Raw genomic sequence first — 16,874 nt, forward strand, 5'->3', positions numbered from 1 at the left:
ATCTAGAACTCCAGGCACATCTCTAACTATAACTTTACAACCTCCAGGTCAAAAATAAGCAAACCACTCCAACTTGACAGCTAAAATAAATATCACCATAATACCGTACCCCTCCCTTATCTAATAACCCAAAGATCAACAATATTTCCCCAACTCAGACCACGAATACCCCCAAAACAAATTTGATAACTTAGCCTAAAGTAACAAAATGAAGATTTTAATTAGCCTAAAGTATAAAAATCTCACCATACCCCGGATCATTTGACAAACAAAAATAAAGAAAAAGACGACCTCCCAGTCACCATGAAAATTGCCCCCAACAATTTTTTACAAAACTCAACCCACTTGTCAAAAAACTAATAAATAATTCGACCACACTAGAAAATCGCCTCAAACAGCAAAAAATATTCGACCAAGAGATCATTTCTTAAATGCTTTTCTCTCAAACAGTTGCTCAAATACTTATAAATTTTAAACATTTTTTTTCAATACTTGAAGCCTTTATAATATTTCTTTTTGATATACTTGAATATTTTCTAATAATCCTAATCATTTTTTGTAACATTTTTTTAATTTTCTACACAATACTCGAACTATTCCTCCAACTTTCCAAAACCCTTGAATATATCCACAGGTACGATTTTAACAACTTGTCTAAATGATACGAACAATTTTCAGTAGAACTGATATTTTTTTATTGTTTGTAATTTTCATAACATTTTTATCATCCCTCATTTTGACAATATGTAAATGTATAAAGAAAGCAATCATCACATTTGCCCTAGCAACAATTTTTCTAATTATTTTTATGGAAGAATATTATAATAAACATAAACCTTCCCACTAAAGTAAAAATTCAAAAATCCATCAAAAATTGCTACCCAACAGTCACAGAATCAGTCTTCACCGACATCATCCCAAGATAATCCAACACCACCTTCAACTACTCAAAATCCTCAAACATCTACACGAATTTCTTTTCAAGACAATCCATACACTTTTGAAGAACGGCACGCTCGTTTATCTGAACCACTAGAACCAGTTCAACGACAAGCATCCCTAAGTGAACCAACATATAATCTTTACCCAACACTACCACAAGAACTAAGTAGAATACGAAACCTTAGTCAAAACCAAAACACAACAGAAATAAATAGACAAATTATACATCCTCGACGAAATAGAAATTTTCAAACTCCCCGAGTTCATTTTGATATACCTCAATCCCCATCACAAACCACTCCAGAAAACACCACTGGTATATTACCAGAAACCCCTACACTTCTTTCACAACGTAGCACCTCAAGCTTACCATCAGATTACTTAGGTTCAACACCAACATCTGAACAAATACGTGAAAATCCTTTTAACCCCCCAAACCTAACATCACGACTGCCATATTGGACTACACATTCATTTACACAAGGTGAACCAAATTTAGTCAATGACCCCATAGATATTTCTACGGATACAACAACATCCTCATCACTACCAGAAACATTATCACTACCATCAACACCATCAATAAGCCAATTTTCACCACTACCCTTTAACGTAAATTTTCCAAATAATCTCGACGCCAGATATCGAGAACAATCATCAATAAATATTCCTTTAAGACTAGATTGGAATACATTTACAGCACCTCCACCATTATTTGGACAACATCAAGAAAGTAACCGCCTTCATAACTGGCACTTAATAGATTACAATATCGCCAAGATATTCACAACGATATCCGTGATCACAATATTCAAATACTCCAACAAAACAGTTTACAATTAAAGTTTGAAATCACAGTTAAATTAAACAATATTACACAACATCCCTACCCATTAAATCCACCTAACATAACAGCTCAATCACTACCACCACCGTTTATAACTACTGAAGTAATATATAAATACGACAGATACACCAAAAACACAATTGGTTACATTACATTTTATAACCCATACTCAGGATTATCATACACATGTATATTCTAAAATTATTAATTTTTCTCCAACTCCCTTTTCTAGTAACCTCAAATCAAAACATAAACCCTTCCCCTCGTACAGGACCACAAGATTTATTAGTAACACATTACGATTGCGAAGAAAATGAACAAAAAACACTACATAAATATGCAATAAATCAAGTATCACAATGTGAAACAGAACCACAAGCTATAGAAACCACAGATATCATAGCAACACTCTATTCAAAAGCCCGAGCAACAACAGTTACAGGTTATAAATTCACAGCGACATTCTCCGAAAAGAAAGTACATTGTTCACAAGTCTCCAACGGCAACAAAAACCGACTTGACCATGAATCATTCTATCAAAGTAATATAGAACGTCTTTTACATCTCAATCCCGACGATTGTAAAAATGAATTACTTAGACTAAACATCACACGAAATAAAAACTCCCAAAGAAAATTAGTTAATTTTCAAGTTTTTTCAGACTCTGTACATCAATCACAACTTGAAAGACACCAAGGACATATAAAACTAGACGAAAAATACCCGTATAACGGCGCACACGGACGATTAACCTATGACCTACATGATAAACATTGGATACCACACATTGGTATAAATAACCCATCAAACTGCAAAGCAGACACGAAAAATAAAGGATACCAAGAAATAATGTTTTTCGATTGGAAAATACAACTCGAAAAAATACAACTCACACGAGATTTATCTGATAATACAATGATCTATCAAGGAATCCGACTACCTTGTAAAAATGATCAAGGATATTGCGACCCTACAACGAGAACACAAGCAACAATTGTTTGGTTCCCCGAAGATACATGTACAACATTTCAAGTAGCAAAAATACACGCTCGTATGATAAAATTTCACGAAAAATATTTTATACAATCAATTCCTTATGAACAAGTCCATCCATCACGAAAACTAAGTTCACTTCTAAGTTCTACCTCAATTCACTTATAGATGAATCAAAATGTAATTGGCCCATTGAACCAATACAAGTTATTTTAACAAAAATAAACGGCAAATACTTTACAACCGCCGATATGAATAGTGCATACAATCAAATGCCACTAGATGAACAATCACGACGTTTAACACAATTTGTTATCGGAAACCAACAATATGAATTCAACCGCTTATTCTATGGAATATCCATAGGACCAGCAGCATTTTCAGCTTTTATGAGCAAAATTTTTAGACCACTAATACTCAAGAAAAACGCAATCACCTATCTAGACGATGTTTTTATGCAATCACAAACAAAAGACGAGATGTTCAATGTTTTAGAAAAATATCACCAAATACTTCAGAACGAAAATCTGAAGGCCGCCCCCGATAAATCACACTTCTTTTTGACAAGAGTTAAATTCTTAGGACATAATATAGAAAGAAAAACAATCACTCCATTGAAATCACGCATTGACGCTATTCAAAAACTTCAACCACCAACAAATAAAAAGAAAATCCAAGAATTTCTTGGAATGTTAAACTTTTTAAGTAAATATGTTTATAAAATGCAATTATATCTACGACCATTTTATAACATCCTTAGACAACAAAATAATTTTGAATGGAATACAGAACATCAAGCACGATTCGAAGAAATAAAGAAACTTTTAACCGAACAAATTTCAAATACAATCCCAGACCCTGATCAACCATTTTATGCAATGTGCGATGCTTCGAACTTTGGCATCGGCGCAGCACTATTACAATCACATAATGGTACAAATAAAATGAACCTCATATCAGCAAATTCTCGATTATTCACTCAAGCAGAGCTACGACTCTCCACTCTAATGAGAGAATGTACAGCCATAATATATACACTGACAGAATATGAATTTCTGATACTTGGATCAAAACATCCAACAGTTCTATTCACAGACCACAAACCAATCATTTTTCTTTTCACACAGAAATCTAACCCAAACCACCGAGTTTACAGATTTCAACTAATTCTAATGAAATTTCCAAACTTACATATAGTTTGGACTGCAGGAAAAAATCTTGCATTACCAGACACCTTAAGTCGAAATACACCACCTGAATTACTTACACGAAAAACAACAGTTGAAATACCCAAAAATATAAAATTCTACCTTGCAGAAAACGAAACATCACCTCGATTAGAATGCAAATATGCAGTTAAAACTGATATTGAACAATCACAAATAAATAATTTACAACATTTCCCACTTTATTTAGATTGTCAAAATAATCATTATGAAGTTGATTTACTTGGAACATCAACCTTCAAACCAATCACATATTCTCAATGGATAAAAAATAACACCCAACAAAAACGAACAAAACAACACCCGCCTAAAAAAGACCATTTTCCACTAATTGAAAAAGAAGATTTAACTGATAAAATAAATTTATCAGGACCACAAACAAATGATTCAAAATACACAATAAATCAAGTTTTTGACCTCCATGACCCACTTGATACAATACCCTTATCTAAATTAGAAATCGAAAACATTTTCCTCCCCCCAACAGAAACAATTACAATTTCAACACTGAAACAATATCAAAACCTTGACCCAGTAATTCGACAACTGAAATCATGGCACAAATATAAAACTAAACCTATCAAAGCAGATTCAACCATTCTAGGAAACAAAACACTCCTCCGATACTTTCGCAAATTTAACAACACAACAATTAACGAAAATACAGACCTTTTAGAGTATAACCTAAATGAGTCTACAGTTCCATGTCTCCCTTTAAGTATGATTCTTATAGCTTTTAATATTTCCCATACACAAAATATTAAAGGACACTCTGGATCAGAAAAAACATATTCAAATTTTATACAAAATTTTTACTTCCCAAATGCACCAATTTGGATAAAAGTACTATGCAATGATTGTATAGTATGTCAACTAAATAAACCTTACCCAAATCAAAAACAAATAGCACAGAAACAAGATTTTAAAGGACAAAGTTTGTACTTTAATCACCGTATCTCATTTGATACTAAAGGACCAATTTCACCCTCATCAGAAGGAAACTCCTACATTATGGTAATTGTTGACGCATTTACACATTATGTAGCACTTAACCCAGTACCACATTGTAACGCTTATTACGCTTACACAACACTCTATGAACACTGGATAGCAAAATTCGGACTACCAGAAATTTTAGTTACAGACAACGGTACAGAATTCATAAATAATGAAATAATAACACTATGTCATTTATACAACATTAAACACAAACCACGTACATCTCATGCACCTTGGACAAACGGCTTAGTCGAAGGTATGAACCGTTCACTACAAGAATATCTTAGATGTATCATCAACGGAAATGATACAAAATATACCGAATGGTCAGCAGATGTAAAATTATTTCCCTTAGCATATAATTCACAAATTACGACAACTTTAGGAATGTCACCATACGAAATGGTTTTTAACCAAAAGCCACGCAAACCAATAATGTTTACAGCAAATTCTCATAAAAACGCACAAGGTTATTGTCAACCAAATAAAGACTCAATTTGTTATAACCTCCCATTACATACGCACGATGAAGATCATTTTCATCACCCACAAATTCTTAAATTAGCCTCCGGTACACACACCGAATGGATTTTAAATAGAGATAAGAAACACAATGAAATTTACCAAAAAATAACGAAAAAGTTATTACAAAGACAAAACATAAATGACCAAATCAATTCACGTTTTACACCAGCTTCCGATTTAAAAATTGGAACATTTGTTTTAATACCTAATTTTAATACTCAAAAAGGAATTTCTAAAAAATTACAACCCCTCCGAAAAGGACCCTACCAAATAATTGCAAAACCCACTGATGTCACATATAAAATTACCGACTCAAACAAAAAAGAAATCGTTCAGCACCGAAACAACCTATTACCTTATTACCCAAAAGAATACGCACTCCGCGAATTAACTCAATTATATTCTTTCACAGGATTAAAAATCATTCAAAACGAACCACATCTGAAAAACACAGAACAAAATGATAACCCCACCGAAAATCAAAACACAAAACCAACCGCCACCAAAAACAATACACAAAACCATAAAGAATCTCCAAAACCAAGAAAAAATAGAAAAATGACAGAACAAATAATACCCCAAGAAGAAATAGACAAATCTGAACATAGAAAAACAACAAGACTCCGAAATCAACCACGTAAAAACTACAAAATGTTCATCCCCCAATCTAAAATATTAAAAAAAGTAGAATTTAAAAAGTAATTTTAAGATTTTATACTTCACAATCTTGAAACCTCCGTAACATTTTTCATTTCAATTTTTCAAAATAACATGCTCACAAGTACGCAATAATTCTAGTTCAAAATAGACCAATAGGATTCATCCAATCCGCCACTTTCTCTAACTCAAACTAAGATCAATTAGACGAATAATCTAGAACTCCAGGCACATCTCTAACTATAACTTTACAACCTCCAGGTCAAAAATAAGCAAACCACTCCAACTTGACAGCTAAAATAAATATCACCATAATACCGTACCCCTCCCTTATCTAATAACCCAAAGATCAACAATATTTCCCCAACTCAGACCACGAATACCCCCAAAACAAATTTGATAACTTAGCCTAAAGTAACAAAATGAAGATTTTAATTAGCCTAAAGTATAAAAATCTCACCATACCCCGGATCATTTGACAAACAAAAATAAAGAAAAAGACGACCTCCCAGTCACCATGAAAATTGCCCCCAACAATTTTTTACAAAACTCAACCCACTTGTCAAAAAACTAATAAATAATTCGACCACACTAGAAAATCGCCTCAAACAGCAAAAAATATTCGACCAAGAGATCATTTCTTAAATGCTTTTCTCTCAAACAGTTGCTCAAATACTTATAAATTTTAAACATTTTTTTTCAATACTTGAAGCCTTTATAATATTTCTTTTTGATATACTTGAATATTTTCTAATAATCCTAATCATTTTTTGTAACATTTTTTTAATTTTCTACACAATACTCGAACTATTCCTCCAACTTTCCAAAACCCTTGAATATATCCACAGGTACGATTTTAACAACTTGTCTAAATGATACGAACAATTTTCAGTAGAACTGATATTTTTTTATTGTTTGTAATTTTCATAACATTTTTATCATCCCTCATTTTGACAATATGTAAATGTATAAAGAAAGCAATCATCACATTTGCCCTAGCAACAATTTTTCTAATTATTTTTATGGAAGAATATTATAATAAACATAAACCTTCCCACTAAAGTAAAAATTCAAAAATCCATCAAAAATTGCTACCCAACAGTCACAGAATCAGTCTTCACCGACATCATCCCAAGATAATCCAACACCACCTTCAACTACTCAAAATCCTCAAACATCTACACGAATTTCTTTTCAAGACAATCCATACACTTTTGAAGAACGGCACGCTCGTTTATCTGAACCACTAGAACCAGTTCAACGACAAGCATCCCTAAGTGAACCAACATATAATCTTTACCCAACACTACCACAAGAACTAAGTAGAATACGAAACCTTAGTCAAAACCAAAACACAACAGAAATAAATAGACAAATTATACATCCTCGACGAAATAGAAATTTTCAAACTCCCCGAGTTCATTTTGATATACCTCAATCCCCATCACAAACCACTCCAGAAAACACCACTGGTATATTACCAGAAACCCCTACACTTCTTTCACAACGTAGCACCTCAAGCTTACCATCAGATTACTTAGGTTCAACACCAACATCTGAACAAATACGTGAAAATCCTTTTAACCCCCCAAACCTAACATCACGACTGCCATATTGGACTACACATTCATTTACACAAGGTGAACCAAATTTAGTCAATGACCCCATAGATATTTCTACGGATACAACAACATCCTCATCACTACCAGAAACATTATCACTACCATCAACACCATCAATAAGCCAATTTTCACCACTACCCTTTAACGTAAATTTTCCAAATAATCTCGACGCCAGATATCGAGAACAATCATCAATAAATATTCCTTTAAGACTAGATTGGAATACATTTACAGCACCTCCACCATTATTTGGACAACATCAAGAAAGTAACCGCCTTCATAACTGGCACTTAATAGATTACAATATCGCCAAGATATTCACAACGATATCCGTGATCACAATATTCAAATACTCCAACAAAACAGTTTACAATTAAAGTTTGAAATCACAGTTAAATTAAACAATATTACACAACATCCCTACCCATTAAATCCACCTAACATAACAGCTCAATCACTACCACCACCGTTTATAACTACTGAAGTAATATATAAATACGACAGATACACCAAAAACACAATTGGTTACATTACATTTTATAACCCATACTCAGGATTATCATACACATGTATATTCTAAAATTATTAATTTTTCTCCAACTCCCTTTTCTAGTAACCTCAAATCAAAACATAAACCCTTCCCCTCGTACAGGACCACAAGATTTATTAGTAACACATTACGATTGCGAAGAAAATGAACAAAAAACACTACATAAATATGCAATAAATCAAGTATCACAATGTGAAACAGAACCACAAGCTATAGAAACCACAGATATCATAGCAACACTCTATTCAAAAGCCCGAGCAACAACAGTTACAGGTTATAAATTCACAGCGACATTCTCCGAAAAGAAAGTACATTGTTCACAAGTCTCCAACGGCAACAAAAACCGACTTGACCATGAATCATTCTATCAAAGTAATATAGAACGTCTTTTACATCTCAATCCCGACGATTGTAAAAATGAATTACTTAGACTAAACATCACACGAAATAAAAACTCCCAAAGAAAATTAGTTAATTTTCAAGTTTTTTCAGACTCTGTACATCAATCACAACTTGAAAGACACCAAGGACATATAAAACTAGACGAAAAATACCCGTATAACGGCGCACACGGACGATTAACCTATGACCTACATGATAAACATTGGATACCACACATTGGTATAAATAACCCATCAAACTGCAAAGCAGACACGAAAAATAAAGGATACCAAGAAATAATGTTTTTCGATTGGAAAATACAACTCGAAAAAATACAACTCACACGAGATTTATCTGATAATACAATGATCTATCAAGGAATCCGACTACCTTGTAAAAATGATCAAGGATATTGCGACCCTACAACGAGAACACAAGCAACAATTGTTTGGTTCCCCGAAGATACATGTACAACATTTCAAGTAGCAAAAATACACGCTCGTATGATAAAATTTCACGAAAAATATTTTATACAATCAATTCCTTATGAACAAGTCCATCCATCACGAAAACTAAGTTCCGATTTTAGAAACATAGACAATATAGAAAATAAATTGACACGTTTTCAAATATATCAAGAAACAGAACTTGCATGTAAATACAGGAATCCACTTCACAGAACACAATACTCTGAAATATTAGTTGAATACGAAAAAGGATTCGACATGACCACTGGAAAAATAAAAATCGACCCATATGCCACAGGTCATCCTTTAAACGAAGGAACATCCTATATACCAGTTAATTTTCAAAAAAGCAACGGACAACCTGGTGGACATCTAAAACCTCAGGACACCAGAAGCACACGCTTACAAGAATTATCACTAATGAACACTACATATTTCGGTAATATCCACTATGATATTCATTTAGATATGAAACTAGATTATACAATTAGCCGAATTTTTCAAGAAATGTCACTCTCCGAATTAGAAACACTACACCAACTATGCGAATTAGAACGAACACAAATATTACAATCACTTGCACTAGCAGTATTAAAAATACCCTATGCAGGATACTTATTATTAGGAAATAGATCAAATTTTTTAGACTACGAAGGAAACATCTTATGGTTTTATACTTGTACCAAAAAAGTATCACCACTATACGTCTTTGAAGATAAACGATGTTATAAAAGAATCCCTATCTTTTATAAGAATAAAGTACATTTCGTGGATACACTTTCACGAAGAACCTATTTCTGGGATACCGCAGTCCCATGTGGATCAGAAAATAGCCACAATGTAGTACAACTAAACCCTGATGAAAATAAATATTATCTTCTCACTCCATATCCCACATTAATGCAATCACTCAAAAAATTTTCACCAGAAAGCATTCGCGCTATTGCTCGAAACCCAAATATAGACTTACAATCAATAGGAATCTATTCAAAATCAGATATTCAACATCACATTAGAACACAACAATTCCAAGAATTATTAACACAAATGGACACTATACAAAGACAATCAATCGACCAAAATTTACGCAAACTTGCAGAAACCGCAGGATTTGCCGATATCTACACGCAAGACTATAGCGGATATTTTAAGGACATTAAAGATTACATATATCTAAACGGTGAAAAATACCGTCCCCAAGATATATCACCAATTAACATTTTTAGCTTTGTTACACTCAAAAATGAGATCCTAGATTTTCTAGGATGGCCCTACTACATCTTAGAAAAATTGACTATTTTATACGCAATGTTTAACTTTATTGGATTTCTTTTCTCACTTTTAAAAGGAATCTACAACACGTGTGCTATACACACACAAGTAAACAGACAAGCAAGCGTAGCACGCATACTCTTTGCAGGATTTTTTGGAATCTTTTCTACATCTATAAACAAAATTCTTTTAGACGCACAAATAAAAGAATATAACACAAAAATAACAACACGACAAAATACATACGACGAAGAACATAACAATGTCGACACACAGCCAACGGCACCACAATTACCACCCCTACCAAATAACCATCCACTATCCCTAGTCCCACGAAATTTTCGAAATTTAGCAATCACACATAATCCAAATTTTCGACTCAATACATCACAAAGCCCCGTCCAACATATAATGACACACCAGTCACAAGATGATAATACTTATGAACAAATTATTGAACAACCCCATACCACCGCTTTTCAGTCTCAAAATAATAATTTTTTTAGCCCACGATGAGCCGCCAACTTGGATCACTACACCGATCAAATTCCCATCCAACCAATCTTACCTCTCCAATCCCAATCATACCACTTTTTGCTTTTCCGCCACCCGATTTCCCATCTAGCAATGTAACATCTGGCATGAATTCCGACACTAACTCACATATTTCAGTTTTATACTCCATTTCACAGCTAAATAACCCGAATATTGAAACCCCCGATGAATTCGCCGACTCAGAACCATCCCCATCCAATAATTTTCATAACCCTTCTAATTTTTCTCAACCTCCTTTTCAACCCATATTGTCCAATAACCCTGACCCAATCACTCCGACACCCTCTTATGCTTCCCAAGTTACCCCAACCTACTCCTCATACCAATCTGACCAATCATCTCATTCTCCAGACACCCCCCGAATCTCCCCAGAGCTAGATAATTTTATTACCCTCCAACAGCAACCCTACCACCTTAACACCCCGACCATAAACCAAATCTCCTCCATTACAGTTTCATCCAATCCCCCTACACCCTCTTCAAATTATACTGAATCATTAACACCATCATCCACATCCACTATATCTTCACTAAACACAAATAGAGCTTACCGCACTTTTAAAAGAAAATTCCCCAACCATCCTTTCCCAGCAAAACCAGGAACAGCCCGTGAATACATCAACCACCCCCAGCATACTAACACTAAAGAATTTTTAGCTATCACTTTACCCTCGTTTCCACAATACACCTTAAACACCCCTCACGACGCTAACGAAACACGCAACTTTGTAGATGAATACGTTTTAATGCCCACTCTCTCTTGGACCTCATACTATCATTTCACTAACCCTCTTTGCTTACCCTTATCTAACACTCACATCGATATAGAGCGAAATAAGGACATGCTATATCAACTAACTACACCACTAACCGCTAGACAGTTTACTTACGTTGGATATAAAAAATCACTAAAAACACACACTGCACCTAGAGCTAATGAATATACACTAGAATACTACGATCACAACATCATCAGAGCTAACCAAGATCAATTCTTAGACGACGATCGCTTCGCTAATCCACAAATCACCGAGAAATTTTTCATCAAGACACCATATGTATTTACACTAAACATCTTCGACCGAAAGTTTGATCACATTATTTCAGAAGCACTAACAAACACACAGGCATACGAAAGTTTTAAAGAACGCTTCCAAATCTTTTCACTAACCTTTCATTTCCTTGCACCACACGAAAGAGATTTACACTGCTCACACGATATTATGTTGCGCACTAAACAAACACATACATATAGTTATTATCGCTTCATCCAAAATCACTTTGACCTCCACACACCATCTAGACAACCACACCATCGTTTCCAATTCATCAACTCAAAATACACTTCACCGTATTTCCTAAATTTCACATATTGTATTAAAGACACTAACCTCCATGGTATTCTTCGTAATTATGACCCCATAACCCAAATGTACATTTTCTGCCCCATCACCAAGACCTTCAACGCCGAAGAATCCCGACCCTTCCTTATCCCGCACGAGTTCCTACAACCTATAGAAATCCCAATTTTAGAATTCATCCACAACACTAAATTTAACCACAAATTATATAACTTAATCCAAAACACACCTTATGAGTTTGCAGTAGGCACTTAAGAACTAACCACTATTAAGGCACTTCAATTGCTTTGGCCACTGCTTCAAACTAAAAATATCATCCGCATCTTAGCTAAACTACTAACAACTTCAGAACTAATTCACGACATCTTCCCCCACGGTTTTTTCCCCAACGACTAACAGGTAAGTATGAATTAAGTAAATATTACTAATTAATTACAATATTAAAAACTCACCATTCTTTATTCATGTTTTCTTTAGATTTTTAGCCTTCATCCTCGATCATCTGAAAAATTCACAAAAGAAAAATAAAAAATAGCAAACTTCTTCAAAACTGTTTAAGACCCTATTAAACTTTTGCACCAACAATTAAATAAATATAATACCAATGCAGTAAATTAATTTATAATATTTTCCCCCAAAGCAGTAAATCTAATTATGATGAAAATTTGTATCTTAAAATTCCCCCATAACTAGCAGTAAATTTCCAAATTCTATGCAGTAAATTAATAAAATACAATTGCAGTACTAACCTTTTGATATTTTCATTCATTCGCACAGAAATTCTATCCACACTCGCACAGCTCGCCCACGAAGAATTGTTTAAAATAATGAATTTCAGTTTCAAGTTTTCACACTCAACAACTCTAACATATAATAACATGTTTCAAACTTTCCTTTAACCCGGTTGGAAAGGAATCATATACTAAACAAAACTAACCAACGCAGCTTACTAAATACCACAAATCATAGAATAACAGCATGACTAAGAAAAGGAAACCAACGGTACCCAAACCGGATTAACCCAGTTTAAAACTGGATAATTGGATAGTTTAAAACTGGAAGAAAGAAATAATAAAACACAAAAAAGTCGAAAGACAAACCCATACCACAAACAATTTGCTTTTTGGAAAAAGTACATAACCAACAAGACATAAGTAAAACCACAACAAACCCAACATAAAACGTTGTCACATAACAGGACCCCTCACAAACACCGCATGAAATCATACTCCCACTCCTGGCCTAACCCACCAGGAAAGGACGTCCTGAGCATGCTCTATAGCCGGCCTAACCCACCGCGCTACATCCACGCTTTGTGACCACACCTTTATTTTTAATAAGAGCTACTCAAGGGTGAGTAACTCTTCAAAATAACCGAACTAAAACAAAAAGCTTTTGTGAAAACAACTAACTAAAATCATTATTAAAAAATATTAAAACTAATAAAAGTTTTATAAAATGTAAAATCACATGATGCAATATATAGATCAGAATACAACACCAAGGACGAACATCAAAAGACAAGACGACCTCACTACACTCGAGAGAGAATGACCAACTACAATCGATATGCCGCTCACAATCACAACTCAAAGGATTTAGAGTACGACTTGACTTCGCAGAAAAGGACTTCATTGAACTAGACCAATGACCACCTCGATGTTCAAGTATACGTACAGATCCGAGTAACCAGGCATCCCCTCCACGCACAATCTCCACGCCATTCCCAAGCTAGATCAGACACAAAAGAAGTTCTCCCCGAAGAACAGAAAAACCTGACATAGCCAACCATTCTGAAATCAGAATTGATTTGTCGTTGTCACAAGAAGAAGCGAAAGAAAATTATGATGTTCGCCAAATACCAACGTCCATCATCCACCCTTGAATTACAGAAGAACTGTTCTAAAAAACTCTGTAAAACCCGGATGGGTGGAACCTGATCTAAACTATATTTTATGATTGGATAAATTAAATGTTTTACCAATGTAAAGTATTTAATATTAACCAATCATGATCCATCTAACTAACAACCCACTTATTTGTAAGTGCTGAAGTTACTTGTAATTTCAGCACCAGAGAGATTTGAATTTAACTTAGAAATTAGTTGGACTCTCCCGAGCACTTCAGCAGCCGCAATAAACCAGTATACCCTAGATCTATTGAGCCTAGCAGAGACTAGTTAAACAACCTGAGACTAGATAGTATAAGAGTAAGATTAGGATCGGTATTAGACTAAGAAGTTGCACGAATCTATCCGGCCGAAAATAAGATAGCGTGACGAGCAGACGGTGTACCCTATCCGAAATTACTCTATGAGTTACACTTCGGTCCTAACTCACTTGGAAAACTAAAAATATTATGGAAAATAGAAAAAACGTGCGGGTGTTTGTTTGAAGTCTAGCTTGTTAATCATGTCATAAACTTCAAACAAAGATCATCTTTTATCAATCTATTAGTCAAATGGGGCAAGTACCTCCCAATAATTGAAATAAAAGGATGGTCCTGCATGTAGCTTAAGGGACCAAAATGGTTCCGCCTTTCAGATCGCTTATTAAATCAAGTCTGCTGCAGATGCGTAATGTACTGTTTACCTCGCACGTTTCAGGTTTCATTATCTCTTAAACGGTATCTGAAGTAGAACACACTTAGTTGAATTGGTTTTTGACCTCATTTTGAATGAATTTTTTTATTGAAAATTGTGCCTTATTTGTTTTTAAAGTTGAAAAAATTGGCTTTTACTCAATGTTTTATGATCACATCATGCGTGTTAAGCGCTGTTTACATTTTGAATGAGAAAAGATGAAACAAAACTGGCGGTGGTCAAAAATTCCAAAACTGGTTTCCCCTTTTTTGGTTTTTTTTTCTGTTTTTTTCCCTCTTTTTGTCTGTTGTTTGTTCCTTCGGGAGCTATAAATTCGGACAATTGTAAACGCGGCATCTCTTCAATCTCCGTCCAATTTTACAGTCGACTAGTCACCTACTTGGCCAGATACAAAATACGTTTCCTTACATGCCTCTTAACTCACATGTCCCTGCTTTGTATTGGTATTAGATATAGCATGTAATATATTATATGCTGCCAGTGATTGCAAATTCTTAGATTTTACTCAGTTTTTAAATCTCTCTGAAAATTGAACTCTTGCATTTAAGAAAAAAACTTATTTACCAATAAATATACCAATAGCACGAGAAACGAATTCTATTCCTAAAAAAATCAGCAGTTTAATTTCAGGAACCATAATTATCATTGATTCTGATTCAGATTGCGCGGATTTTTTATGCTGCTGGAAACTACTTAATTGCCTTTTCGTATGATTTTTGCGTCTCGCTTAGTCATAAAAGTATATCAAATACGTATATCATATACATGTTTCTTCAAATATGTTTGTGATTGCTTCGAGATCCGAAAACCATTTTAAAAATACGCAAGAACTTTGTTTTACACCGTATCAAGTTATACTCTTTGTTAAATTGTCGCATAAAGTACCGCTCGTTAAAACAAATCTTAAAAAAGATCGCATCATGTGCCGTTCTTTGCGTGAAGTCGATTAATAGCACAACAAAAAACATACCATTTCTTTGTGTTCTAGCGTTTTCTTAAGTTTGCTTGAAGTTCCAAATGACTACAAGAGTCCGAGCTATTTTACTACTTGCACAAATACATTGTAAAATTTACGACCATATCAATTGATATCACTGATTGTTCTTCATTACCAAATAAACCAGACTGAGTATTGGAGTGCATGCGATTAAAAGGTGAGTGGGCAGGAATATCGTTGTTTAAAATTGGCATCTTCGCTAGCCACATTTAGGTGGTCAATACATTTATCGATGAAATAAGGGCTTCTGACCCAAGTTACATAATTTATCCGTATATTTCGGTCAAACAGGGCAGGTATCATTGGCACATAAGTCGGAGAAAATCGATGCATTGCGTCAACAATGCAAAGAGTCGACAATGCTAATCAATTCGCTGAAAAATTGATCAATTTCTGAAGTATTTCAGCAACCATTACTGAGCCACGATACAAAACTTTCACATAAACTCTCCAAAATAGCTTGAAAAAACCTCAAAAGTTATAGTGTGAAATAGGTCTGAATAAAAAACCACCCCATGCAGATATATTCTTTTTTCTTCAAAAATTGGAACAATAAATTGCCGCTACTGGATTTGAAACAATTTTTAGCGGCGCAAATTTTATAGATAAGTTAAAACAAAACTCTTGAAATCAAGGTGAAGAATTGAGTGCTAAGACTTTCCTAAAACGTCTATGAAAAAGTTTTGGTTAAAAAAACGTTGAAACAAAAATTAATAAAAAGAATTATGCTTCCGCACGCTACTTGAAAACTAATCACTGTAATAGCATAAAATTTTTTGCTCACCAAAAATCCCAATTTGAATTGTAGTAGTTAACGCAACCCCTAATTCAATTTTCCAAAACTGGCAACAAATGATCACAATTGAAAACATTTTTGA

This window comes from Symsagittifera roscoffensis, chromosome 6 (assembly GCF_963678635.1).
Source record: "Symsagittifera roscoffensis chromosome 6, txSymRosc1.1, whole genome shotgun sequence".
NCBI classification, from domain to species: Eukaryota; Metazoa; Xenacoelomorpha; order Acoela; family Convolutidae; genus Symsagittifera; species Symsagittifera roscoffensis.